The sequence below is a fragment of the Acanthochromis polyacanthus genome, chromosome 5, assembly GCF_021347895.1.
Source record: "Acanthochromis polyacanthus isolate Apoly-LR-REF ecotype Palm Island chromosome 5, KAUST_Apoly_ChrSc, whole genome shotgun sequence".
Lineage (NCBI taxonomy): Eukaryota > Metazoa > Chordata > Actinopteri > Pomacentridae > Acanthochromis > Acanthochromis polyacanthus.
In genome coordinates this window covers 9,471,391-9,497,530 of record NC_067117.1, presented here as the reverse complement: position 1 = coordinate 9,497,530, position 26,140 = coordinate 9,471,391, and the positions used below count along the sequence as shown (strand labels likewise).

Sequence of the window (26,140 nt, the reverse complement as noted above, 5' to 3'; positions counted from 1 at the left end):
CCATAACCACTTAACAGCAGGGAGCCGTGTTTACAATAACCACTATCCCACTGTTTCTCGTTACAGATTAATGAACTCGATGTCAAGCAGCACTTCATTTAATTTTGCACTCAGTAAATGGATATTCATCATTAATAGCAAAACAAACACGGGAACTTGTCTTACTTCATTGCTTGCATCGGGATGTTGTGTTTTATGTCACAGTGTCAATTATTTTTAGAGCTTTTTAGCTAACACTGCATTTCTTTAAAGGAATGAAACTTTTGCATTCAATGTAAGTGTTTTGTACAAGACCTATTGATAAAATATGAAAATGTACGCTGTTTGATGTCACTGCAAAGAGATAATTGCATCAATTTGCTTTTCAGCTCATCCACATTTCACACAATGTGTGTTCAACTCTCTTTCACTTTCCCATTGTCCACCAATGCACGCCTACTTCTAAGACATTCATTCACTTCAGACTTTTTGAATGACTTGAAAGGATTCATGAACGGCTAATTTTATGGAGGTCAAGGCTATTTGTACAGCATATTTCATACACAGATAAGAGTGCTTTTAACAAAAGTATTTACTCAAAAGTACTGCTTAAAACACACACTGAAAATATTTCAAAGATATTAAAAATATGAAAAAAGAGCAATAGATGAAAGATCGGATGATCTGTAAGTGCATGGCGATAATGGTGAGTCAAAGGCAAAAAAGAAGGTAGTCAAAACAGGGGGAAGTCATTTGTCATCTCTCCACTTATTGTAGTTCTGATGCAAAATAACTAGCAGCTGGTTCATTTAGTTTTGACTGAAAGTGGTCCAGAACCCTAATAGACAACAATATGCAGGCCTTATAGTAATGATAGGCTCAAAGACACGCCAGGGTTAAAAGACTGTATGCAAATTTAAAAAGTGTGTCTTTACTGTTGTAACTTTGACAAATTTGTCTCAAGTATACAAGTATAGCTTCTATACTTCCCAGGCACATATGGGGTGACAAATTACATTCGGTATTAAATCTGCCCAAAAGTTTTTTGTGTTCTTGTTGAAGTATTTTTAACTACCAATTTTATTTTTGCTCAGATGTCCCTTTGTCAAGTATAATACACATTTAAATTGAATCTATTGCAGAGTAAAGAACAAATCTTATGGACAAGCCAAAAAGTGTGGATGGAATAAATAGACAGTGGTTTGGTTTTGGCTGCACTGTATTTATACTTTGTAATTAAGAACTAGACTGGCTGCACCCACAATGTTCGATTTGATTTTAGATAGCCGCTACACTGACAGTCAGTGCTCCAGAATCACTTTTCTTGTGGCAGACATTTTGACTTGTCATAGCAGAACAAGCAATAGTGTAACTCATGACAAATAAATAAGAAAAAGCAAAGTTGTTTTATCCGTGTCTCTAAAAATGAGATGAACACTTACAACCTTGTCATTGAATGTTACAAAAAGGCCTCCACTATACACAAAGCATTGTTCGGTCCATCAACTGTATCTAAAGATGAGCAAACCATCCCTCAGCAAAACTCAAAGTGGAGGCTGTGGTTATCGTCATCCTGCCAGTGCTTCACTTCTGCTATCTTGCAGCTAATTCAAAAGTTAGATAAGAATGAATGTAAGACAGGCCATGGAAATGTCTCTGTGTACTGGATTGTCCTACTATTGCACCTACCTCTCACATACAATTGGCCCTTAATTATACAAAATATAAAACTTTAATACAATCTAAATGTGTGAGTTTTGCAACTCCCCTCCACTCGCGGTTATTAAGAACAGGGACATTAGCTATAAAGACCACAAATGTTTGTGTACCAGGGTATAAACGTGTTTATTTCTACTGTAAAGTTTGCTATTTTAACATGGGAATCTGTGGAGGTTGACTCCACTTTGGAGTCAGCCTCAAGTGGCCATTTGCGGAAGTGCAGTTTTTGTACTCCCATGTTCTGTTATTTTCCAGACTCGGATATTACCACTTGATACAGTCATGTTTAGGCAAAAAAAAAAAAAAAACAACTTGCAATATTAAGATTAGATCTTTTTGGGGATTTAGATTAAAACAAATACTATGTTATTGACAGAAAACAGTAAGTATCCAGGTTGAAAATAGAAACCACTATATTAATCTTGCTCAAAGACATCATTGTGGGTAAGATAAAACTAAATTTACTTGGTAGAAAAATTAAAACAAAACTGTGGTCTGCTCACCTGTATCCACATCATCCTTCTTTTATTTTTCTGGGAGAGACAGTTTGAGGTCAGTCACAGACATGAATGACATTGGTCCTAGTTCTATACAAATATAAGATTTAAAAATCCCAGAAATTTCAGTATGCATTTCTGCAAACATTATTTAATTCATCTTGCTACATTTCATGTATGTCCAGACATTTTACATCTGTGTCAAATCAACAAAATGACACTCGTATATAATATATGATAATGCCCTCCAAACAGGCCATTATAGCCGAAAGCATCCAAAGCCAGACTTCCAGCTGAGGGGAGCTGTGATGTTAATGTGTGTTAAACAGCCAGGTTAGAGTATCCTATTAAGAATGGATGGATGAATGGTGAGGGATGGATGGAGGGGGGACTGGAGGTCATACTCGCCACTCTCTCTCCGTCTCTCGCCTCCTCTTGCCATGAGTCAGAGGCAGTCAGACTAGTCTGGATCCTCTGGTCCACTGGAGACTGAATCAGTTCCAGCAGACTCCATGTAGAAATAAAATTCACAGAGACACACGGAAGGAGATTCATAAATATTAAGAGCCTGCACTGTTTGAGGTCAGCAGCATTGGTTACTCCAGTTGTCTAATTCTGCAATGTACTGTCTTATAATAAATCGTAATAATCGGAGTACATGCATGCAATAAATTACTCATACTGCTATGGCTTTTGGTCTGGATGAGTGAGTCGAGAGCTGGTGGGGGGTTTGGTTTGTACAAGCTGAGGGCAATGTAGTGTTGACCTCTCTGGAGGTGTAACGGACTGAGTTTGATGAGAAATGTGGAATGGCGCAGGTCACTCAACAGTCATAACTGAAATCAACCTAACATTCAAGCAAAACTCGCTTGAGTTCAGGCGCAAGAATGTGTAACTTAAGCATATAAAGAGAATGCCACTTTTCCTGACTCTATTATTATCGATGACAATGACAGTTTGCTGGATTTATTGTGTGTAGTTTGTTCTACTGATCTGAATTCTATGGCCCAGACGTCATCGGCTCACTTCTCTGACATACGACTTCTGATTAGCACCATTCATGTGAAGAGTACAACAGCCTGACTCATGGTGGCTGCTTCGCACTTGCCTCCTTTTCTTTTTTATTTATGTTCGCCTTCCTCATTTTACCTCACAAACACCCTCACTTTTCGCTCCTCTTTTGTTTGTTTTGTACGTCAGCTTTTTCCACTGGAGCCACTGAAGCGTTGACTAGTTCAAGAAGGTTAAAATAGTGGTGTTTTTTTCATAACAACTGCAAAAAAGTATCTAGATGCTCTGTGCAGCATTTTTATAACGTTATCATGCTTCTTAGCTTTGTTGAAGAATCAAGCAAACAATCACTGTTGGGATGAATGGCAGGTTTTAACAGGATGTAGTAAAAAAATTAAAAAGTCAATCAAATTTTCATTTTCAAGGGCAGCTGAAAGCTCTTAAAATCCCATCTATAGTCAGTTGTAATTAAAATTTGGGCTTTATTGACTTCAAGTGTATGAAACGTAACAATTCCTAGCAGCTCCTTCATAATCATATTTAGTCAATTTACATTTATAAATTAATTATTCTTTTAGAAATAATAATCTGAAATCTGGAACTGTCCAACTTCTACTGCCTGAAACTACAGAAAACATTTCAGAGCATCTGAACTGTTGTTGATCGCTTTGAACCCTTTAAGAGAAGCCTCAAAATGTTTTTGACTTGTTTAAGTTGCAAATGAAAATGTTCCTCTTACACTACCAGTATTGTCAGTCGGGTTTCAAAAGCGTATGGAAGCCATTTGTCATTGGTGCCGTCAGTGTGACCGAACCTGTACATACAAACCATAAAAATAACAGAAGGCCACATTGTTTTTGTCTTGTTGAGGTATATAACAGTTGTTGCCTGGCTAACACCAGAGTATTAAATACTGAAACCCTGCTCCCTGGAGACCAATCCAAAGTATATCCATGCAACTAGACACGTAGACGGGTTGATGTTCTCTCACTGTTTGAGGCTTGTGATCCTCTTCTGTTACGCTTTACTGAAACAACGAGCAGCTGCTATGTGGTATGAGAAGAATACATAACTTATGTGCTTATCAATCAGCATTTCATGGACGCTTTAGGTTGAAAATCTGAACAGACTCTGGTTGAATTAGGTTGCAAGTATTCATGCAATCTGATGGAAATTTACAGAGGAATTTACAAGTCCTGCAAGTAATCTAGAATTTCCATTATTTTGCAATAGCAGACTGGGAATTCTTCAAGGAGTTCATTATTAGACATGTATTATGAATGAGTCAGAAAAGACATGATTTTTTTTTTAAGGGGGCAAAAACCCCTTTAATAGATCTGCCATTGCCATGAGGCACAATTTTGACAAAGTCACATATCAAAGGTTTTCTAACAGTGTTCCCCAGAGGCTCTCTCTCCATGGTCGAGAATAAAAACAGAGATGCTAAGACAGTGCAAGAGACATTGTTTTTATTTTAAAGATGATGGGTCTTAACGTTCAGCTTTCTGTCAGGAGCTGTTCTGTTACACTGTGATAAGATTCATAATTTCAGTAGCTGAAATGGCCGGTAGCAAGATGATCTGCATAGTTTAATATGTTGAATTCACCCCACCTTTTCAATTTTGTTGCCCTAAACTGATGCTGGTCTTTCTGTCAGCATTATAAATCTGGAGACCAAAATGCAGGAGCCACCAGAAAGAGTCAGAACAGCTTATATGCTTTTTGGCTTACATTCAAGAAGGTGTTATCTGGGTCAATATCTGGCAACTGAGAAGGCCATAGCAAATGTTTTATGGCATTTCTAATTTGATCAGACTCTTCAGTGACCCATTGTGGCCTATATGGAGTCATCCGAATGAGTATTTTCTCTCATTTATAATGGATTTTGATTGCATTTGTCAACCACATGCCTGGATATGATGAACTGCCATAATGGTACTGATGTTTTACATCTTACTATACCTAACTTTTGCTGCTCAGCGTTGATGCAACTGTCTTGAAGTGTATGACAGGCACAATGGACTAAAAATATACTTCTGAGAATGAAATGACCAAGACATGATTGCTGCTTAAATGTCATTGCAAACTCTGTCAAACTTGGCTTATATTTTGGTGTCTCACCAACACCTCTCCTCACATAACGACTAGTGAAAAGAGCATGGTCTGCTGTTGAGGCAAAACCAATTAGACAACTGTTTCTTGACTACATATGTGACCCGTTAGTCATTTCAGATTTTAATTTAGATTCAGGCTGCACAGATTCACAGAAATGGTCCTCTCAAGCATTGACGAGACTCATTTTATATCCTACAGCGTGGGATTAATAGTATCTGGCCTGACAAGCAAAGACCACCTCGAAAATATGTACATTAATGTATGAGGTAGATCCACTCCATGTCGCACTGTATACTATGTGTACTGACTCCCAACTACTGTATTTTTTTGCACACTGGACTAAAGGAAAGGTCCCACGAGCCTGGAAGATACAGCAGCCTGCGAACAGTAAAAGGAATGAGTGAAATGCAGCATGAGATCATTAAAATGAACATTGCTGCTCTGTGACTTGCTGTGCCTCCGGCGTTGGGAGGTCACATTTACTGATTTTGTGATTGTGTCTTGCTGTTGTATATTGGAAAAAATGTAATTGTCAATTTTGATACTACTTTGTGATAATGGAAAAATTAACAATTATCCACTACTGTTTACCCCATGGGACCAAAACTATTGAGTAAAACAGACTGGAGGCTACTGATGCATGTTGTTTGAATATACCAGGCTTTTAATTGATTTGTCCTCCAATGAGATCAAATTAATTTTGGAGAAAACTGCCTTTACTCTAATGCATTTCTCTATAAAAGCAGTTTTGCCTTTAATTTATCACATCAGCATGTGTAACATTGTTCTCCGCATTTATAATCGAAATATGTTTCATCCATAGTTTGTGTAGTAACATGATTTTTGTCATCTTACATGACGACAAAAAATTCCCATCCAAGTCATGATTATTATTTGAACAGCTACTATGACATTTCTTCTCATTCCCACATTTAGGTCATTCGAGGATCTGGGGGCTTTGCAGCCTTTAGAAATGAAGGAAATGGCTTATGTCAGCTAACAATTCCACCAAACTGAAATCGTGTTCTGTGGATTAGAAAAGAAGTGTATCCTTCTTGAGTGAAGGACTGTTGACTTGTATAGACTAGTTACACAGAGCCTAACAGCACACACAAAACTCTTATCAAATATATGATCTTAATTCTGCACATGATCCAGAACGGTGAAAGGAAGTATTTAGTGTCTTTGTATTTTGTGATGAAGGCTGGAAGTGCAAGTGTACTGTTATGAAGGACTCTTTCTTTCTGTGACTATAAGCCTCTCAGCTCAGAAAAGGTTGCTGGCCTTGGTGTATTTTCTGAATCTAGTGGGTCAGTGGGTATAAAAATGGTGTCTCTGTTTAGGGCAGCGCACTGAGATACCAAATGTACATTGGCTTTAAAACCATTGTGATCCACTTGGCTGTGTGTTTAATATAAAAATAGGTTGTGGTCGGGTTCACAGCGCTCGAGAAAACAAGAGGGAGAAAGGAAAAAGAGAAATACAAAGGGATGGCTGACAGAAGTAGACACAGCAAGACTAAACGAAAGACAGAGAAATCAGTATAGCCATGGGGGCAGAGAAGGGAAATGGGGGATGGTTGACTGAGCACAGCTTAATGAAATACCAATATCTTCTTAGCTAATTTCCCTACATAATGCCCGTGTAAAGGGGGGTAAAATAAAGCAGGAGTAAGACCCCAGCTCGTTACAAATCAGACAAAGTATCCTATTACAGCCACAAATGTAGTTGTAAAGTAACTATTTTGACTAGCATGCCTGAATGTATTTTTCTTTTTTATACCAATATGCCATCTCTTTATTGTTCCTGTAAAATGTTCAAATACTTTTGATGATCCACCTTGACTATGGAGCTCTGCATTGATGTATCTATTCAAACGTGATTAGAGGCACTGAGCTATCCCTGCACTTAGCCATTAACCAGTGTGGAGTGATATCATAGGTAAGAAAAGTGTATCTCTTTCTTCTAATAATGCATGAGGGATGTGTCGATGAAGGATTACTGTCCTCTGCAGCAGTGGTTCCCAAGCTCTTTTCACCATGATATTGCTTTAATTATCATACTTAAATACACTGATATAGTCAATGTTGTTTTTGTTAGTTTACATGGTTTTAAAAAGTGATTTTGAAGTAAAACTAGTACTATTATAATCTTTGTTTGTGTACATTACCATCCGTAACATAAAATGCAGTTAATGGAAATGTCGCTTTTTTATTTTTTAATGACTACATGTACAATAAATGGACATTAGGTGGCTTTCCACTACCAGAACATGAGACAAGTATGAGATGGTGTACCTCTAATCAACACATTTCTTTTTCTCACTCCAACTGTGCCAAATACAATGTTACTGGACATAACTCCAGTTCTATGGACACATAGGCACTAGAACTATGGAGTGTTTATTATGTTAGCCTGGCAATGTTAGATGTGATCATGGAGAGGCCAGAAAAATCCAAATTGGCCCACTCAGTATTGAGACTCGCATAGCAGTTTATTCAGGGCTGCTCAGAGAGATACCTACCTTGAAGTAGGTACTTTTTCCTCCTCGAAAATGTGCCTGAAAGAGGTTCAGCCAGGTTTGTTCCTGCACTTGAACATACATAAAGGTTCAACAGCCTTAAAACAACCCACAAATTCCTGCAGTGGAAAACAGCTTAATGATATGATAAATCTTGTTACACTCCTGGTCTGTCTTCAAGACACTCCAGAGTGCTTTGATACCCATTTCGGAAACTACTCCTCTGCATCTCCATACTGCTGTGCACCTGCTAATCCACACCCATGGGACCTTTGTTAAGCATGATGTGTTCCTCTAATAGAATAATCACAGATGCTGCACTGCTCTGCCACCAGCTGGTTTTACTTGAGCAATCTGTTGCTAGTAGCAACAGCTAGTGGCACCGTTACAGAACTGTTGTAGTTTAACTGCCTTTGTTGAACTGGTCCTTTTGCCAGATCTACAGTCAAACAAATATTGACATGCATGATTTACAGTATCTTCTCCATCAAATGCCTCACTGGAGCATCATCAACGGGGGACATTTTTATTACATAATCTTTTGTGATCTGTGATATGGTCATGTTCATACTAGCTGTTGAGCTGATGTGTTTCTAATGAAATATCAGTAGTAACTTTTAATTTACTGTTTAACAGTTAAGCATTTTCCTACTTTTTTGATCGTGTTACATTTATTAACTTTATTGCATATCAAACACTACTACTTTTTAAATTTTGTGTCCATAGTGATGATAGTGCACTTTGTTGTGGAGATTAACGCCACCGTGTAACCATGTATTAGAGCTGTGAACAGTAGACGGAAAGAGTATAAAGAACTTTGAGCTGTGAGGGTCTTTAAGTAGATGCTTTCTAGTAGTAACTAAGACAGCTTCTCTGTATTCATGGAGTGCAGTCAGGTTTTCTCCTTCAGCAGATACAGCAACAGCAGATGCAGAGGGAGAAGAAGAAGGCATAGAGATGCAGACCAGCATAGCATAAAGGCATCATGGATCATCAGTTTCCAACGCTGCCGGGCCTTGTGCTTTTCTCCTAGCACCACTCAGGGCATTCACTAACTTTCTGAAAGGGGCCGTGGATTATTTCCTCCAGCGTCCTGGTGCCCACTGCTCTATGAAATGCTCTAAATGCTAAAGACTGAATACTATCAGAGCTTTCTTTTCAAATACCCACCGCCTTAGCTCTTCTTGCGTTATGCCTCAGCTCACAGAGAGCCCTGAGAGCCATTTGCACTGTGACACAGTGACACAGAGATTACAAAAGACGAGTTTCGGTGCTGAAGATGATCATTGTGCGAAAGACTTGGCATTGTCCAAAAGTCAGTTTTTTGGGGACCGGACAGCGTATGTTTGGCATGTAGCTGGAGAGTTTTTCTAGACAGCAGCAGCCAAACAAGTGGAAAAAAAGCTGCCAAAATTGAAAAACAAATGTCAGCAGCCACAAGTGGAAGTGAATGCTGATAATGAATCAAATCAAAACTGTAGCAGGAGGAACGGACATCTTCCACTGTAAAAAACAACACACAAGAAACAGGGAACATGCTGCAAGTATTACAGAGAAAGGAGGCACACATCGAGTCAAACGCACACAAACACAATCCTTCTCAAATATCACAAATTGCAGGGGGAAATAACTGCAATCACAATGGCTGCTTCCACAGAGGGGGGCTGGGCGAGGCTGAGATGGGACTGAAGCTGTTCCACGTGACCTTGCTCAAAGCTCCGACTGACCTTGAACCTGTAATGACCCCTGGTGATTTGCTGGGGCCAGACTTACATGAACACTGCTGGACTTCAGAAATGAAAGAAAGACACGAGACAGAGAACCTCTGATTGCTGGAGAATGACCAAACGCAAACACAAACCACGCATGTGAGGCGTTTTGCCGTCTTCGGATAACCTTCACATATGACAGACCACAGAGACAGACAGTCCTGTCATGGCTACACTGTGAAATTGGTTGTTTCAGAAAATCCAGTCATGCCTTACAGTGTGACATTCAAGTTGATATCACCTGTTTGGAGACAAAGCAAGACGCATTTGGTTTTTCTTGTCATGAATATCGTAATGCCGTATTCTGGTGAGTTGAGGTATCATGTAGTGATAATACTGGAGGATGGTGTTTGGGTTGCAGCACACTGAAGACTAATAAGATATTTTCCTGATATTCTATACATTTCAGTTTGTAATTAGTATGACTTCAGACAGGTAAGATTATTTTTGTTGCACTGAAGTATTCATGTTGACGTTTATGTTGCATAGTTGTTACTTTGATTGACATCTGTGCAGTGGTCCAAATTTGAGAAAAGAAAGCTGTAACTCACCAACCTAGCAGGGTGTGGCCTAAAGAGCCTGTTTGAGATAAATAATAACCCGTGACCCCCAACAAGACCTTTTTCCAGACTAATGCTCACAGTCAAAACATGAACACTTTGATTCATGAGCTGGTGGCTGTTAAGAGGCATCAGGGTTTTCCGTTGTGAAGAGTCAAGTTGTCGAGAACAGCTGCAAGCAGTTCAACCATGCTGGCTCGTTGTCAATGTTTTTACACCTCACATGCAGCAAGGTGAAGTTGTTTTACTTAATCACACACTGGAGGCGTGCTAGTTACAAACTACAGTTAGAGCCATTTTCACTTCACTGTGGCTTTACCTGTTTAATAAACTATGAAAGATTTTCTGACCAGCTGGCACAGAATATGTTTAATCTGGTTGAGTTGAGATGTTTTTATGTAAGAGTATTAAGACTCATGAAGCGCTGTTAAATGCAGTGGATTTCATGTAACGTTTTTACTCTGCAGTGGAAATTTCTTAACCTTACCAGCAAGTTGATTTCTCGCGATATTTGTGATTTCACAAATCTCTCAAGAAACCATCTTGCTCCGCTCCCACCTTCACTTTTCATACAGCACCGAGTTGGTTAAGGCCAATCACGCAGCAGTATTCGTGTGTGGGGCGGGATAATGGGCGGGATATCCGGGTGTGACGATGACACCAAGCGCCAGTAGATCAAAACAAACATGGCAACAGAGGACAACGATCGTGTAGATGCTGCTATTAAGTCAGTTTTAGCTGAATCTCCTATCGTTTCTTTGAAGGAAGAACAACGAGAGGCGCTTTGCGCATTTCTGGACGGTAAAGATGTTTGTGCTTTTTTACCTACGGGTTTTGGTAAGAGTTTAATCTACCAATTGGCTCCGCTCGTTGTGAAGATCCCGCTCTTGGCTAAAAACAAACCTGTCAGAGGCGGGACATACTGTTGCATTGTCCAATCCGTGCCTCTTTCCTCCGAACGGATTTACATGGAGCGGTCCCACATTGATATTGTGGAGTACTATCAAGTACTACACAATTATTAATCTGGCTATTGCCAGGTTAGAAATTTCTAATAGTGGTGTCACAACAGCAGGTAAGATTTGATTTGCATAGGAAACACAGCTGCAATATGAGAACAGATAAGGAGAAGAGTCTGGTCCTGCTGCAGATAAAACGCTTCTTATCACAGCAGTGCACAGCACGGTGTGTGTAAGATAGACCAACCTGGGTTAATGGAAAAGGTTTGGCTAAACCCCGGAGATCAACCCTGCTGAAATGAAATAATCAATACTCAATGTTTGCATTTAAAGCTAGAGTGCAGGACTTTTACATACAAATGAGCGTCTGTAACATTCAAGGCCCTGCCAAACAAGTTCACACAATGCTGATCAAGTCTATCAGCAGAAGGTTAATCTCTTTCCATCCCAGCAGAGTTTAAATTCTGTTCCCTGTGGTGACATTCCCACGCTGGTACACCAGGACTGATGTGTTTTATGTGAACCAGCAATGACTGGTTTGGCAACAGAGATGAAGCAGGCTACAGCAATTAGAGTCTATGGTGGAAAACCAAGGAAATGTCCAAGAATGCTGTAGATATAAAAGAAAGTTTCGAGACAGTGATTGACAGTTAGACACATGGTATAAGCTGGTGTTGACAGTGTTTGTGTCATTACTCTCACTGCCAGATGGAAAAGACAAAAGTTCCTCACACCAGGTTCAAGTTGCTTTTTTCTAATTACAAATTGAACACCATTTTTTAATCAAATCAGCCATTGTGTTGACTTCAGTTAATTATTTCTTTTTTCCCTCCAATGGGAAAGTTTGTCCTCTGCATTAAAACCATACTCACACATCCGTTCTGAAACTAATATTGTTATGAAAGCCAATGGCTGGAAGATCCCTTATAGGTAACTGGTGTACCTTAAGGCAGCCCACAGGGAGAACATGGAACACAGAACATTAAAGTCTGTCATTTTTCCATATCTGAATCATAATAGAGTCAAAACAAACAAACCGCAACGTCATGCTCACATTGTCATATAGATTTAACTCCAACCTTATTTCCAAGACTATAATGTTTACATGATTTGATCGTTTAGGACTGATTCCATGTGACACATATATATGATTACTTCGGGATTCAGGAAAATGAATTGCCCTCAACTGAAAGACAAATGAAGTCTCTTTTTTTTTATCACTGACCAAACAATTACTAAAGCCATACTTCTATAAATGAAATGCTGCATGTATTTAAGCACACATAAAGAATAAAGATGATGACTTCTTTCATATTTGCTAAATCATTTGAAAAATGGAAATGCCAGTAAACACAAACACTATTCTTTCTTTGTTTATGTATTTTTGAGCTTGAAAGAGGGTTTGCATAAGCACTGGCTCATAAAACTGCCTTTGAGTTTTTTCTTTTTCTTATTTTGCTTGCTGAGCACACGAGTGCATACGTCTGCACATTGTCCAAATGTGCGTCTTTCTTTATGTTTAATGATTGCTTTAAATAGAAATACAATGCATATGTTTTTTCATATTGTTTTTTAGATGTATTTTGCCATTTTTACTAGTGCACTTTGCTTTGACATGCTCTAATGCCAGAGTTAGTTTGTTAGCTTTTTGCGAGACAATGTAATTAATGTCCGCCCTCCTCATCTCAACAGCTCCAGATTTTAGAGATTAAACCTTTGGTATGATGAGACTTTTCATCTTTGATCAAAGATCTTCACTGTGACTTGTATATAATGAAAATATTTTTCTGTGTTTCTGAATTACGTCAGTTTCAATTCAATTGAGTTGCACAGAATAGCCTGTGCCACTCATCTCTGCGTGAGAAATAAGCTATAGGTCATTATGCAACTGCACTGTGCAAGACCTTACTTGGCATGTGACGTTCGTAATAGGACCATAGGACGAAATGGTTCAGAATCCTCCTGCTCGGTTGTCATGGAACGTCTTGCAATGTCTCCATAGCCCACGGCTTACTTCCCCCTCTCTCTGTCTGTCTTGATCAGTTTGACTTTCTCGCTCTCTGCCTTCCTTTTCCCTTTTGCTCTTTTCTCTCTCTTGCCTTGGCTGAGATAAAAAGGAGGTATTTAACTCTGATGTGAGAACATAGTGTCTCCTGCTCAGTAAAAACTACATTTGTCAGTGCCACAGTGCTTTTTGCTCTGGGTAATTGTGTGTCATTGTCTTGCAAGGCTGCCTGGAGATATTCCTGCTGCAGAAAAGAAAGCGAGGTCGGTGGGAGAGGGGTATTTCGTCCTATGTGGAAATGAAAAGAATGTGTTGTTCGAGTATGTGACACATGCGCTAGCCTGTGTGATTAATTATGCCATTAGCAGATGCAAATAGTTCCACGCTATTTGGATCACGCAGATCCTCAACGTCTTCATTTTTGTTTTTGTGATTTATGGTTCAAACATTTCTTACAATGATTTAAGCTTCAAGGAGGAATCATTGGATTTGGTCTGTGCTTTATTTGATTGCATGTAGCAACTTTTTGGTTCCGTGTCATAGTCTTTATGTTAAAGTCTGTCCCATTTGATTTTAAAGTGAGTAGCCAAAATTGTGCAGCTCATGACCTGCATTTGAGCCAAGAGAAAGAATGTATTTCTCTATCCATATACAAAATACACTCAATTAATAATCAAAACACTAAGAAAATGGGTTTTAAACCTCTTCTTACGCAAATACAATGTGCTAGAATATGCAGTATGCTAACTTAGAGCTGCCAAAGCTGTTGGTTAGCTGATGTGCACCGAATATTTCTAAAATGAATGTGCATACTGTAGTCTTTTGACACAAGATTAGTACTATAATAGTACCTGTTAATGGTGCAAATTTTTAAAATAATTTCAAGTTATTATTGCAAAGCTTTTATTAATTACAGCTCTGTGGCTGCTTTGGTGATGGGAAACACAACAAAACTTGTATAAAAACTCTGTATTCTTTTTTATCTTTTCTAAAATAGGAGCTATTTATAAATACTGCCCTCAGTGCGCTTCCTGTACAGTAAAGTACTTGTAATCAGGACTCACTTGGTGGTCACGCCTCACTGATGACAGGGCTTATGAAAGTGCCTTGTGGTGACTGAAGTGCCACTATTGTGCTCCCTACAGGCCACCTTGTAAAATAAAAGCCCTATATAGCAGAATTGGCAGTTAGACACTTTTCCCCAGGTTATAACCACAGTCAAACCCATTTATTGAGATAGCAATCTGAAATCCACCATGAAGTCCATAACTTGAGGAGTGTCAGGGGTTGAAAGTACACACATAGAACTGCAGTTACAGGGTTACACATGATAAACTTCATGAAGTTTAGCATGTGATTGTGTGATTTGCTGTGCATGTAATCTGTTTTGTTGTTTATCTTGTTTGTGTGCTGCCTCTTGGCCATGTTGTTATTAAAAATGAGAATTAGTTCTCAACTAACTTACCTGGTCAAATGAAGGTTAAATACAATGAAATGAATGCTTCACAGAAAATGTTGTCCTTTTCTCTAGATTTTCTGAAGGTGGAAGTCCAAAAGTCTATCCAACAAGACACCCACACTGGCCATGATGTGAAGGTGAGGCTTCATTAACCAGGCCTGATTGCCCTAAGAGTGTACAGCAAACAGACCAGTAACACCTCACCACAGCTGACTGCTTGCTTTATTGGCTGATCACTGGGAGACTTATCCTGGTATCCTTTGCTTATCCTTCTTCCAAAGAGCTGGTCGAACCATGTGAACCCCGTCTGTAATCTTGTATGCATGTATGCAGGATTAAGAGTGGAAATGAAGCAGCTGCCAGTAGAAACATGATGGACAGCTGCCTAATTACACATACTTTCACCGTTCAACTGGCCTCTGATGGATGCACACCTAAATTGCATGGAAGAAGGTGTCCTGGGCATTTGTTTATTTGTAGTCATGTTATTTAAACACCGTGGTTTTTCATCTTGGTCCATTAAAGTGGTTCAGTGTTAAATTATTTTCTGTAGAAAACTATGTTAATTGGGGAAAAAAAAAAGCATTTAGTCATTTTTTAAAGACATGACTGCAAATTCACAATGGTCCAAGTTTTTTCTAATACGTACACACTTAAAAAATACTTTGTGAGGGTTAAAATTACAATGAAGATGATCAATTCGCATGTAAATCCAAATTAGACATGAAACAACAACTTAAAATGACATTTTTTGTGTGTTGCTCTACAGTATAATGTATTCCCACTTATGCACAACATGCTGTGTTCCTGGAAGCAAATATTTAGACATGTAGATGTGAACCAAAGTGCATTTAGGCTGTGAAGCATCTCTTTGTGTCCAGAGCTCACCACCTTCCCAAGCCTCCCAGTCATTCAAATGGTAAACCAGCAGAACCGACTCTTAATTCATTGAGTAGCATTAACAGTCCGGTCCAGCTCTCAGCACTCCAGCCTGACTCACTGTTTCCCACTACTTTCTCCAAGTAGAGAAAAGGAAGGTATTTACCATGAGAAAAGAGACAGAAAGAAGAGTTAGAGAGCTGGATGTGGCACGCTTAATCTGTAATCTGTCTCTGCCATTTTTCTTCGAAGCATGTCCTATTTACTCAGTCTGAGTATCATTCAGGTGAGATTTAAAACACTCATTTTGTTAAAACTTAGCCAAGTACTAAGAATACAAAAACTCACTGTTGACCTCACATGGGCTCCATCAGAATGGGCGATTGTAATTATTTTTCCTTTTCAGTTCGCAGTTTTGGGTAAATGTCTGTTCTTTTCAACCATGTCTGAAAAAGCAGCAATAACAAACACAATCACTTAATTTTAAGGCTGTGTTGTCTTTCTATGTCCTTTGAGTCAACACAGAGAAGTGCTTCCTAACACCTCCATCATACTAGCAGCATTATCTTTCTTTGCCTTCTAAAACCATAACAAATCACTATTTATAAGAAAATCTATTAATTCATTGATGCTAAAACATTGTGGTTAAGGTTTGGGTAGGTTTATCTGCACAGAAAACGTGGGATGGGCAAAGCTCTTTTTCGAGTTGAAAAAGCTTCTTGTCAAGGTTAAGGAGGTCTACGTTGTCATGGTTGCACTAATTATATTTACAGCGATTTCCAAAAGTCAGATTCTTTTGCAAATATTACATCTACTTACTTGCTACAGCCAACTAAGGGCTTTGACACTCGAATGTTAGAGAAACAGGTTGTTTTCAGAAGTTACAACTTCTGTTTGTGTAATTCCTCTGAGAGGACAGTCTCATTTTCTCAAGTTAGGTGCAGCATTTAAAGCACTGTGCTAAAATTAGAAAAAGATCTATGGCTGTGTTTTAAATCACTTTATTTTTTTAAACTTTAAGTATCAGCTGAAGCTGCCCTCACAAAGCACATGTGGTTTCATGCAATATACATCTGATTGGTACTTACTGCTCTATCATAATATTAAGCTTTCACCATCGCAATCTTGTGCTGAATGAGCTGTCACCTGTCTGTGTGCTCTCATATGTACAGTATGCATGTGACATAACAGTGCAGAGGATTGTGGGTCAGAATGGCCAAAAAATCATGGTAAATGGTCTGTATTTATATAGCGCTTTACTATACCTGCAAGGTACCCAAAGTGCTTTACATGATACTTCACATTCACCCATTCACACTCTGATGGTGGAAGCTGCCATGCAAGGCGCTAACCACGACCCATCAGGAGCAATTAGGGGTTAGGTGTCTTGCTCAGGGACACCTCGACATGAGCAGGACTGGCCGAGGATCGAACCAGCAACCCTCCAATTGCAAGACGGCCACTCTACCCACTGAGCCATGCCGCCCCCATGCATCCAATCATATGTAGTAGGTCACTCTAGTATTGCTGGTGAACTGCATTTGCCATATTATGGTTTATCTTTAACCATATGATGTTTCTTCTGTGTTTTCGCAACTATTTACATTGTCGATTCTCACTGAAGGCATCAACACTATGAATGAACACAAATGGAATTATGTGGTAAACAAATCGTGTGAAATAAGTCAAAACATGTTTTATATTTTTACATTCTTCAAAGTAGCCAACGCTTTGATTACTGCTTTGCCCACTCTTGATATTCTCTCAGTGAGCTTCATGAGGTAGTCACCTGAAATGGTTTTCGCTTCACAGATGTGCCTTGTCAAGGTTAATTTGTGGAATTTCTTGCCTTCTTAATGGGGTTGGGACTATCAGTTGTGTTGTGCAGAAGTCAGGTTGGTACACAGGAACAGACCTATTTGACAACTGTTAGAATCCATATTCTAAATCGGCTACGTAAAGAGAAACAACAGTCAAACATTACTTTAATTAATATTCAGTCGGGAAAACTCTGTCTTTGAATGTATCCTCAAGTGCAGTTTCAAAAATCATCAAGTGGCATGATGACATTGACTCGCATGAGAACAGCCCCAGGAAAAGAAGATCAAGAGTCACCTCTGCTGCTGAGGATAAGTTCATCCAAGTCACCATCCTCAGAAATTGCAAGTTAACAGCACCTCAGATTAGAGCCCAGATAAATGCCACACAGAGTTCTAGTAGCAGACACGTCTCTATATCAGCTGTTCAGAGGAGACTGTGTGAATCAGGTCCTTATGATGGTCAAATACAAACTCTGGCTTATTAGCACTAAATGTAACTGATGCTGAAGGAAGACATAATCAAAAACTAGTATTGCTTTTCACAGCAGATATTTTGTCAAAGCAGAAAAACTAGAGGTCTCGAAATGAAAATTTCTACTGGAAAAATGTCTGTTAGTTACATTACTGGAATGTTTGCCTCCCTAATTATAGACCTGGTTGAAAAGTTAAGGGAATGTTACAATAATCTAGTCCTTTTGTCCTTCCTTCTATGACTGGAAACATTTCTGTACCAGTGAACATAATTCAAACAACATTTATGTTTCTTCAAACCACTCAAGGGAAAATATAAAGTGGAGTATAAAAAGTGATTTTTAAGACACAGGATTGGACATGAAGCAAGAACATGCAATTCCCTGTCCTCTATAGTTTTAGGATTTATCAAATTTATCCTGAAGCAAGAAACAAATTCTTTTCAGACCACATCATCTCCATAATAGATGTGCACAACAGCTACAATCAGAGCTTACGTCCCACAATTTTCTGATGGGGCAGGGGGGCCTTACAGAACATCTGTCTGCAAACATAAAGTGTCTGCATGAGATGTGCGCCTGGCATCCAACACCATGTTGAGTGGTGAAACCCATGTTAATATCCAACTGCCTCTCAAACATCCTCCTAATTACATCCAATTTCTCTCAGCACGCCCCTCAGCAATGCTAAAATTGAAGCATGAAGCAAAGACAAGTGCATGTTCTGCTCGGCTGGCTCAGGTTGTGGAGAAAGAGCGAGAGGGAGAACAGCAGGACTGCAGCGCTCTGAGTCACTCAGTGATCTATGCGATCACTCAGTCATCTACGCAGGATTTGCATAGTAACTGTAGCCTTTAGAAACCCATAAATATCCCTTGCCTGCTATTTCCTGCAAAATTCTGCACACCAGCCTACATTTGAATGGTAATGGGTAAGATAAGAAGTTTAGATGAGTTATTCCGGCTTCCAAGGGTTTGTTTGCGGGATTGAAAGTCTCTTCATGAGCTCAGGATTTTTTGGAATTTCAATAGGTTCATTTATAAAAGAAAAAAATCTCCAGAAAGAAAGCATCAGTGAACACTTTTCCTCTCCTGGATTACACTGGGTGTGTTTCTGTTCGTGTGTGGTTCCGTAATAGAACTCATAGATTTTTCTCTCTATATTATAGACTGTTACACGCCTCAGTGGTTCGATAATACGCAGTGATGGGCTTGCATCTGAACTGTCATGGAAGTAATTATACTGTAAATAACGTTGTCTGTGTATGTATGTGTGTTTGTGTGTGCATGAAGGCTTGACAGCCGAAGGCAGGCAGGCATGACATCAGATTTCTTCCTTTCTGCATAAGCAGCATTAAGGAGAGAGAGAGAGGGAGAGAGGTTGGGGGTGTTGACATATGATGCATCCTTGGTTGGATGATGTGCTGTTGAGCAATGACTCGCTGCACCTTAGAGGACATTTATTCAAGGATAGTTTCTTTCACGTGTTTTTGTCTAAAATAGATTTTGTGTTGTGGAATATAAAGACATTTAAATAGAGGTCTACAATAAGATGGCTCAAATTCAGTAAGAAGCATGAACTGGAGGATTGCCTCATGTGTTTTATTTATTATTTTATTTATTATTGTTTTTTTTATAATTATTTCCCATACAAAGGGACAACTGGATGGTCAAGTTTACGGTGTGACTCCAAGGATACCAGTCTTTGTCTGGGGACTTTGGTGAGCCCATGATATGAGGTTGAGATGTGTAATTTTGAGAGGAATTTTGGTCAGATATTGACCAGATTAATACTTCAGTTTCAGCATTTTTTATGAACAATTACTTTTTGGACTAATGACAATCCTTCATTTCTACATGTACTTTGTTTTTTGCTAATCAGAAAATATTAGCATGTTACAGACATGGACAGTTCATTCATCAGAAAGTTTGGAGATTTTCCCCATGTACCCTTCTAGTTGAGGCTGGTATTTCTTCTATCACTGCTATCAAGCAGTGTTGATAGCTTATATTCCTATACATAGATATTCAACAGGTCATCCTAGTTTCATGGCTGGTGAAATCCATGATTGCAGACAGCAGATCTCATCCCAACTCACACCATCAGCACTCAGGCAGTTAGCATCTTGCCCTCACTGCAGAGCCATAGATTGAAAAAGAAGACCTTTGACTGGCATTGCAGGAAAAGTTCCAAATGTAGAAAAAAAGGGTTGCTGGTGGATGCTGCAAGCTGTGTTTACAGGTTATGATGAGAACGGTGGTGACGAGGCAGAAACGTCAGAGAAGAGAGCCGTGAGCTGCTGCTTTGTCATTCTTACATGCTCTGTGCTGTGAACTAGCTAAACAAACCGCCTAAACCTGAACCTTTCTAAGCTAATGTCCCACTGACGGTTGGACCGCTCTCAAAGTTTGACTGTCAGACATTTAGAGCTGTCCGAGTGGCTGGTCTCAGACAATCTTGGAGGTGAACATGCTGGATGTGGAGGTCCTGGGCTGGTGTGGTTACACGTGGTCTGCGGTTGTGAGGCTGGTTGGTTCTCTGAAACGCCTTTGAAGACGGCTTATGGTAGAGAAATGAACATTCAATACACGAGCAACAGCTCTGGTTGACATTCCTGCTGTCAGCATGCCAATTGCACGCTCCCTTAAATCTTGCTACATCTGTGGCATTGTGCTGTGTGATAAAACTGCAGCTTTCAGAGTGTCCTTTTATTGTGGGCAGTCTAAGGTACACCTGTGCACTAATCATGGTGTCTAATCAGCATCTTGATATGGCACACCTGTGAGGTGGGATGGCTTACCTCAGCAAAGGAGAAGTGCTCACTGTCACAGATTTAGACAGATTTGTGAACAATATTTGAGAGAAATGGTGATATTGTGTTTGTGGAAAAAGTTTTAGATCTTTGGGTTCATCTCATAAAAAACGGGAGCAAAAACAAAAGTGTTGCGTTTATATTTTTGATGAGTGTAATTTCACCGTTTTGCCTTTTGGTGTAATACAAACAATGCAAACAAACTGATTGTAGGTTTTTTTTTAATTTAAGCTTGTTTCCAGCCTTTCGGGCTAACGTGCTAAACTGAGTTTAGATGTTGTTGAAGTGTGCTCAAAGATGGAACTTTTCATGACAGTGTTATGCACATTGTGTATATATATAAAGATTAAATTACAAATTCTTTTTTGTGGGAAGTTGTAGTGCCAAGATGATAGTATGCAACACCTCTGGCACAAAATTCACACACTTGAGAGATTAACAAACTCGCAAGCATTTGTTTTCTATAAATATGAGCTTAAGGGTTCATTTTATGCTGTGGGAACATAGATTTGAACTTTAGGTGTACTAAATTAATTCCAAAGCTGTCTTAAGTGTTTGTGAACAAAAGTGCTTTATAATACCACGATGTTCATAATACATACATTTTTTAGAATAATTTTCATTTAAAGCGTGATGGTGTATTTTATTGGATTACAACTATGGAATTTTATCAGTAGATCAGTTAGTCAGTTTGAGTAATATTTTAGGAAATAAAAGAAATAATAAGCTTTCTCTGTTTCTTAAAGTAGGATGTTCCAACTTGTGTATTACTGTGAGATGGTACTTTAACCTTTCATGAAAGCAAACAAATCACAATGAATAGATTTCACTGGCTTGAGTTAAAAAAAAAAGTAGCATTATGTTACTGACGTGTTAATTTTGTTCCTTTTGATTCAACCTTGCATCCTGAACAGTCATACTTTAGCTGCAATTTTAGCCTTTTTGCAATCTGTGTGGGTAGTACTCAGACAACTGTGTCAAGTTCATGATGTGTCTTGAGTGCCACAAGCACATGAACAACTTGTCTTAGAGAGAGAGCACGGGGATGATGGGGTGATGCTTCTTGACAGCAAATGAAGCACTAATTAAACATTCTTCAATAATAAGGTGAGGCTTGATGAGTCACTGAGGATCTTGTATTCCTGCTCTGCATAAGGCTGGAGCACAGGATGTTTTTCAAGAAAGACAGGTACGACGCAATGAAAACGCATGAAAAGTAAAGAGTATTCAAATTATGAATTGCTTGTCTCCCACCTTTAGTCTTTCTACTGTATCTCATTCAAAGGTGGAATATGTGTTGTATTTTTTGTATTGCTTGTATGAAGAAAACGCCGCAAAGAAAGGGAGCTGCCCCTGAGCTTCGACATGCAGCATATTGCGAGCACTGCCAGCACATTTGGTGATAAATGTGGCGTTTCGAAAAGCCTCAGAGGCTGGAAGAGATGGGACGGGTTCATTGGTTGAGGCTCTGGCGTGGCAATCACTCTCTCTATTGGGGATTATTACTTGTTTGTGAGAGCTGTTTCCATCTGAAATTCACCTGTTTTGTTAGGCTGTCTTCATCTCTGTCCATCAATAAAACACAGACAGGGTCTGAAAAATATCCTTTGGTTGAAGCCTCACAGTGCTGCTTACCTGCTGATACAAAATTCTCTCCATGCAAATTGTTGTTGCAGCTTGAGCGCTACAGTACACGTAAGTGTCATTGTGAGATTGTTTCCCAGTTTTTACTTTTTGGTGGACACACGAACAAACTTTTGACCACAAATGGACTGTTTTTTTTGCCAGTTATTTTTCCACAAAGTATTCGGTCAGTCAGATATAAAAGGCCTGCCTCAAGTCACATTTCTTCACCTTTTAGTAAGTTTAGTGTTAAAATCTTGATTAAACTGTCCTCCACCTGCTTAATCGAGTATTGACTGGTGTTTGATGGAGTGCAGCAGCTGCTGACCATTCTGGGATGTTTGATGAATTAAAAGGTCATGAAAAAGCAGCACCGATCAAATGCAACATTTAAACCAGTTGTCTAATATTGTGTATTTTCCTGTTAAAACAGCTTTGACCCGTGGGTTCATGGTTAGGGCCTGTCCTGTGAAGCCAGCTATGGGGTGTTTGCTCAGCATCTATTGGGCTGTGGGGTGGAGCAACACGGTCTCACGGGGATTCGTGAAACTGTCACGTCAGTTTTTGTTTCGGTTTCGTGCGCACCAACACGATGTCGTCATGTTTTTCGTGCGGGTGGAGCCTCTGTGGATCGGAACATGACCCAGAGATGCTCGATAAAAGAGTTTGAAGAGCAGGTCAAGGTTTTGAGATGTTCCTGAGCAGTTTTTGTGATGTAGCAGGGAAAGAGGTGTTGCCTTGGGCGTGGGGGGTTTCCTTGGTCTGTAGCATTGTTTAGGGGAGTGATGCTGGTCCAAATCCAAGGTTTTCTTGCCGAACATTGTCAAGTTATGATAGATGTCATTCACTTCCCTGTCATTGGCTTTAGTGTTGTGCCTGATCTGTGCCTATAACTGCAGGGAACAATTAGAATGTCATTGCTTCACTACAGTAGATGCAAGTTCCAGCAGTTTGCTCTGAAAGTTGTCATTTGATGCTACCTGACACTTGACAGAACATTGGTGTGAATGCATGACCTTTGATTTAATGTTAAACATTAAATCAACTTATTTCAGTAGTGGAAATAATCTTGGGCTCTGTGTGATAATAGTAATGGTAAAAAATGACAACAAAATGAAGACGACATTTGAATGGCCAAACTGATAGACCGTCCCTATCAAATAATACAAAGCGCACAATAGTGGAAACAAACATAAAAAAATGTTTTAAAAAATGTTATCTTTATTGTTTTTCTCTATATGTAGCCCTATGATAGACTGGTGGCCTGTACAGGGTGTCCCCTGCCTTCACCCCAAGTCAGCTGGAATCAGCTCCAGCCTCTCCACAACCCTAATGAGGATTTAGAGGTGTGTAGATGATGGATAGATGGATGGATGGATGGATGTTGTGTTTACTCTGGAGCATCATTCTTGTCATCAGATTGATGCTACAGACCATATAGGAACTGTAACCTTAAGCAAATTATTTATAGACAGCATAATGTGCAGAGAATGATCAGGTTGCCTCTCTGTTTATGAAATGTTTGCTCATCCCAGCTGAGCAAAAAACACCCCCACCACAAACTGATGGAGATATTTTACTAGAACTGCCTTTTCTAAACAGTCTTCTTGCAGAACTGCAGCAGGGTGAAATGAAGGATGCTGCAGTGCCAAAGTCCTGCTGCTACAGTGACGCTGCACTGTAATATGTCACAGCAAGATAATCAAAAACATCTATTGATTTCAATTAAGTCTGTATTATGTGAAGCGCTGAATGGAGGTTAAAGTTAAATGAATGTTTTTAAACCCATATTCTCTGTCACATTGTAAACAAATGGATTGGACTGACAGCAGTAATGGTGTGATTGTACTCCAGTGATGAAAACAAATTCTGTATCACTTGGACGCAATTTCAGATGGGACAAATACGCAACACAACTGTGTGTTGTATTGTGTGTATGTGTATTATATGTGTGTGTGTGTGTGTGTGTGTGTGTGTGTGTGTGTGTGTGTGTGTGTGTGTGTGTGTGTGTGTGTGTGTGTGTGTGTGTGTGTGTGTGTGTGTGTGTGTGTGTGTGTGTGTGTGTGTGTGTGTGTGAGAGAGAGAGAGAGAGAGAGAGAGAGTGTGTAGTTCAGGGGCTTGGCAGGGAATGCCGTGCAGGCAATTAAAACTGTTCATTAATGCTTTGTTAGACAACACTCCAGCTAATCCCATCATATGGCAGGCAGCGATAAGGGCATTTGCTTCTCTCACTGCCTGTCTGTCTGTCAGTCTGCTGGGAGTAGATACACTATCAGTACTCTGTTGTAAAGGTGAACGGAAGACTCAGAAATATCCTGACACAGCTTTGGTCAGGGATCCTGGGTGAAGAAAGTGCTAGGTAGTGTACACTGGATATCATTTAAAAGTTCAGGTTCAGTGTAATGGCTGCACATAGCTTAAACAAAGAGCTGCGAGTCATTTGTTCACACTAACATACACATAGGGGAATTTTCTGATATGACACCCATTAATAGAATGCTAAGCAAATGTCATATTTTGGGTTATAATTGCTACTCGGGCAACGTTAGGAGCATTGTCATCATGGTGACAAAAATAAAAATGATGTTCTGTTAACACCAATCATTCTGGACTCGTCATTTTATAATAGCATTGCATGATGTCCTTCTTCGTCCTGATTACTAGTCACTAGAAGGCTTAGTCCCATGGACATAAGCAGATGTTTTGGGGCACTTGCTCAAACTATCTGTTCTTGTTAGGAGGAGAATCTTGATAATTCCCCCCTAAAAACAAACAGACAGTCGACCATGTTCGTTCTATATGTCATGAAATAATAGTAATAATAATATTAAGAAACATTATTTATGTAGCGGTGTTCAAATACAGTCTATTTATTTCAACATTCCACTTTAGTCATATCAGATAGATAAGATAAACACACAAATGAATATTAGTCCTGAATTCAAAAGCCTTGTTATCTTTGTAAGGTAGATTTTTTTTAAAGTCAGATTAGGGAGCAATGGTTGCAAAAGGATGATGCAAACAGAATCAGTGAAATCTCACTATCAGTAACTTCCATTAATACGGTCACCTAGTATATGCTGTGTCCCATCTCAAAGTCAGTTGCATAACATTTCTGCATTTTTCACATGAAACAACTATGGAAAAATACAGCCTGGCAGCAATAAGAAGAGTAAGTAGAACTTTTTTTTTTCTTTTTTTTTTTGATTGTGATGTGGTTGGAGAGTGTGCACGCTACTGGAAGCCTTGGCCAAGCTGGCAGGGAGGGAAAACAGATTACCATTTCCACAGTGTGTGTATTGTTGAGGCCCTGGAGGTGACTTCTGAGCTGCTACTACCTCTGCTAGACTGGAGCTGTCAGAGCCGCTCCACTCATGTCTATGTCATCAGCACAACTAACACTTCCACTGCAACTGCATGCTCCAATGAGCGGAAGCAGACTTAGTATATATACACTGCCGTACAAAAAGTTTTAGGTCACCCTGGCAATTTAATGTTTTAATGAAAACTCATACCTTTATCCATGTGCTAATGTAACTACACAAGGGTTTTCTAATCATCAATTGGCCTTTCAACGCTATTAGCTAACACAATGTAGCATTAGAACACAGGAGTGATGGTTGCTGGAAATGTTCCTCTGTAGCCCTGTGGAGATATTCCATTAAAAATCAGCTGTTTCCAGACAGAACAGTTATTTACCACATTAACAAAATGCACAAAATGGCTTGGAAACATGGGGTAATACGCTGCATTTGTTTGTTGAAAGTGCTTGCCTTTCACCCACTGAAGGTTCAGATGTTTTTCATCTTTGCTCTCAAGATGTTTTGCTCCCCTCATGGTCTGAGGAGCTTAGCAGGAAGCATCCATATGGGGGGTTGCTCCCAGCCAATGCGCAGAACTGAGCCAGGCACCAGCACCAGTGCTCACTCTACATGTTTAGTG

General features: G+C 39.4%; 1 long non-coding RNA gene across 1 annotated transcript in view; it reads left to right on the top strand.

Annotated features, from left to right (window-relative positions):
- The window catches only part of LOC127534232 (uncharacterized), a 58,521-nt gene that overhangs the window by 14,176 nt on the left and 18,205 nt on the right, over positions 1 to 26,140 (top strand). Inside the window, exon 2 of the long non-coding RNA XR_007942274.1 lies at positions 14,667 to 14,731. This is a non-coding gene — a long non-coding RNA (uncharacterized LOC127534232). The remainder of the gene's footprint in view (positions 1 to 14,666; positions 14,732 to 26,140) is intronic.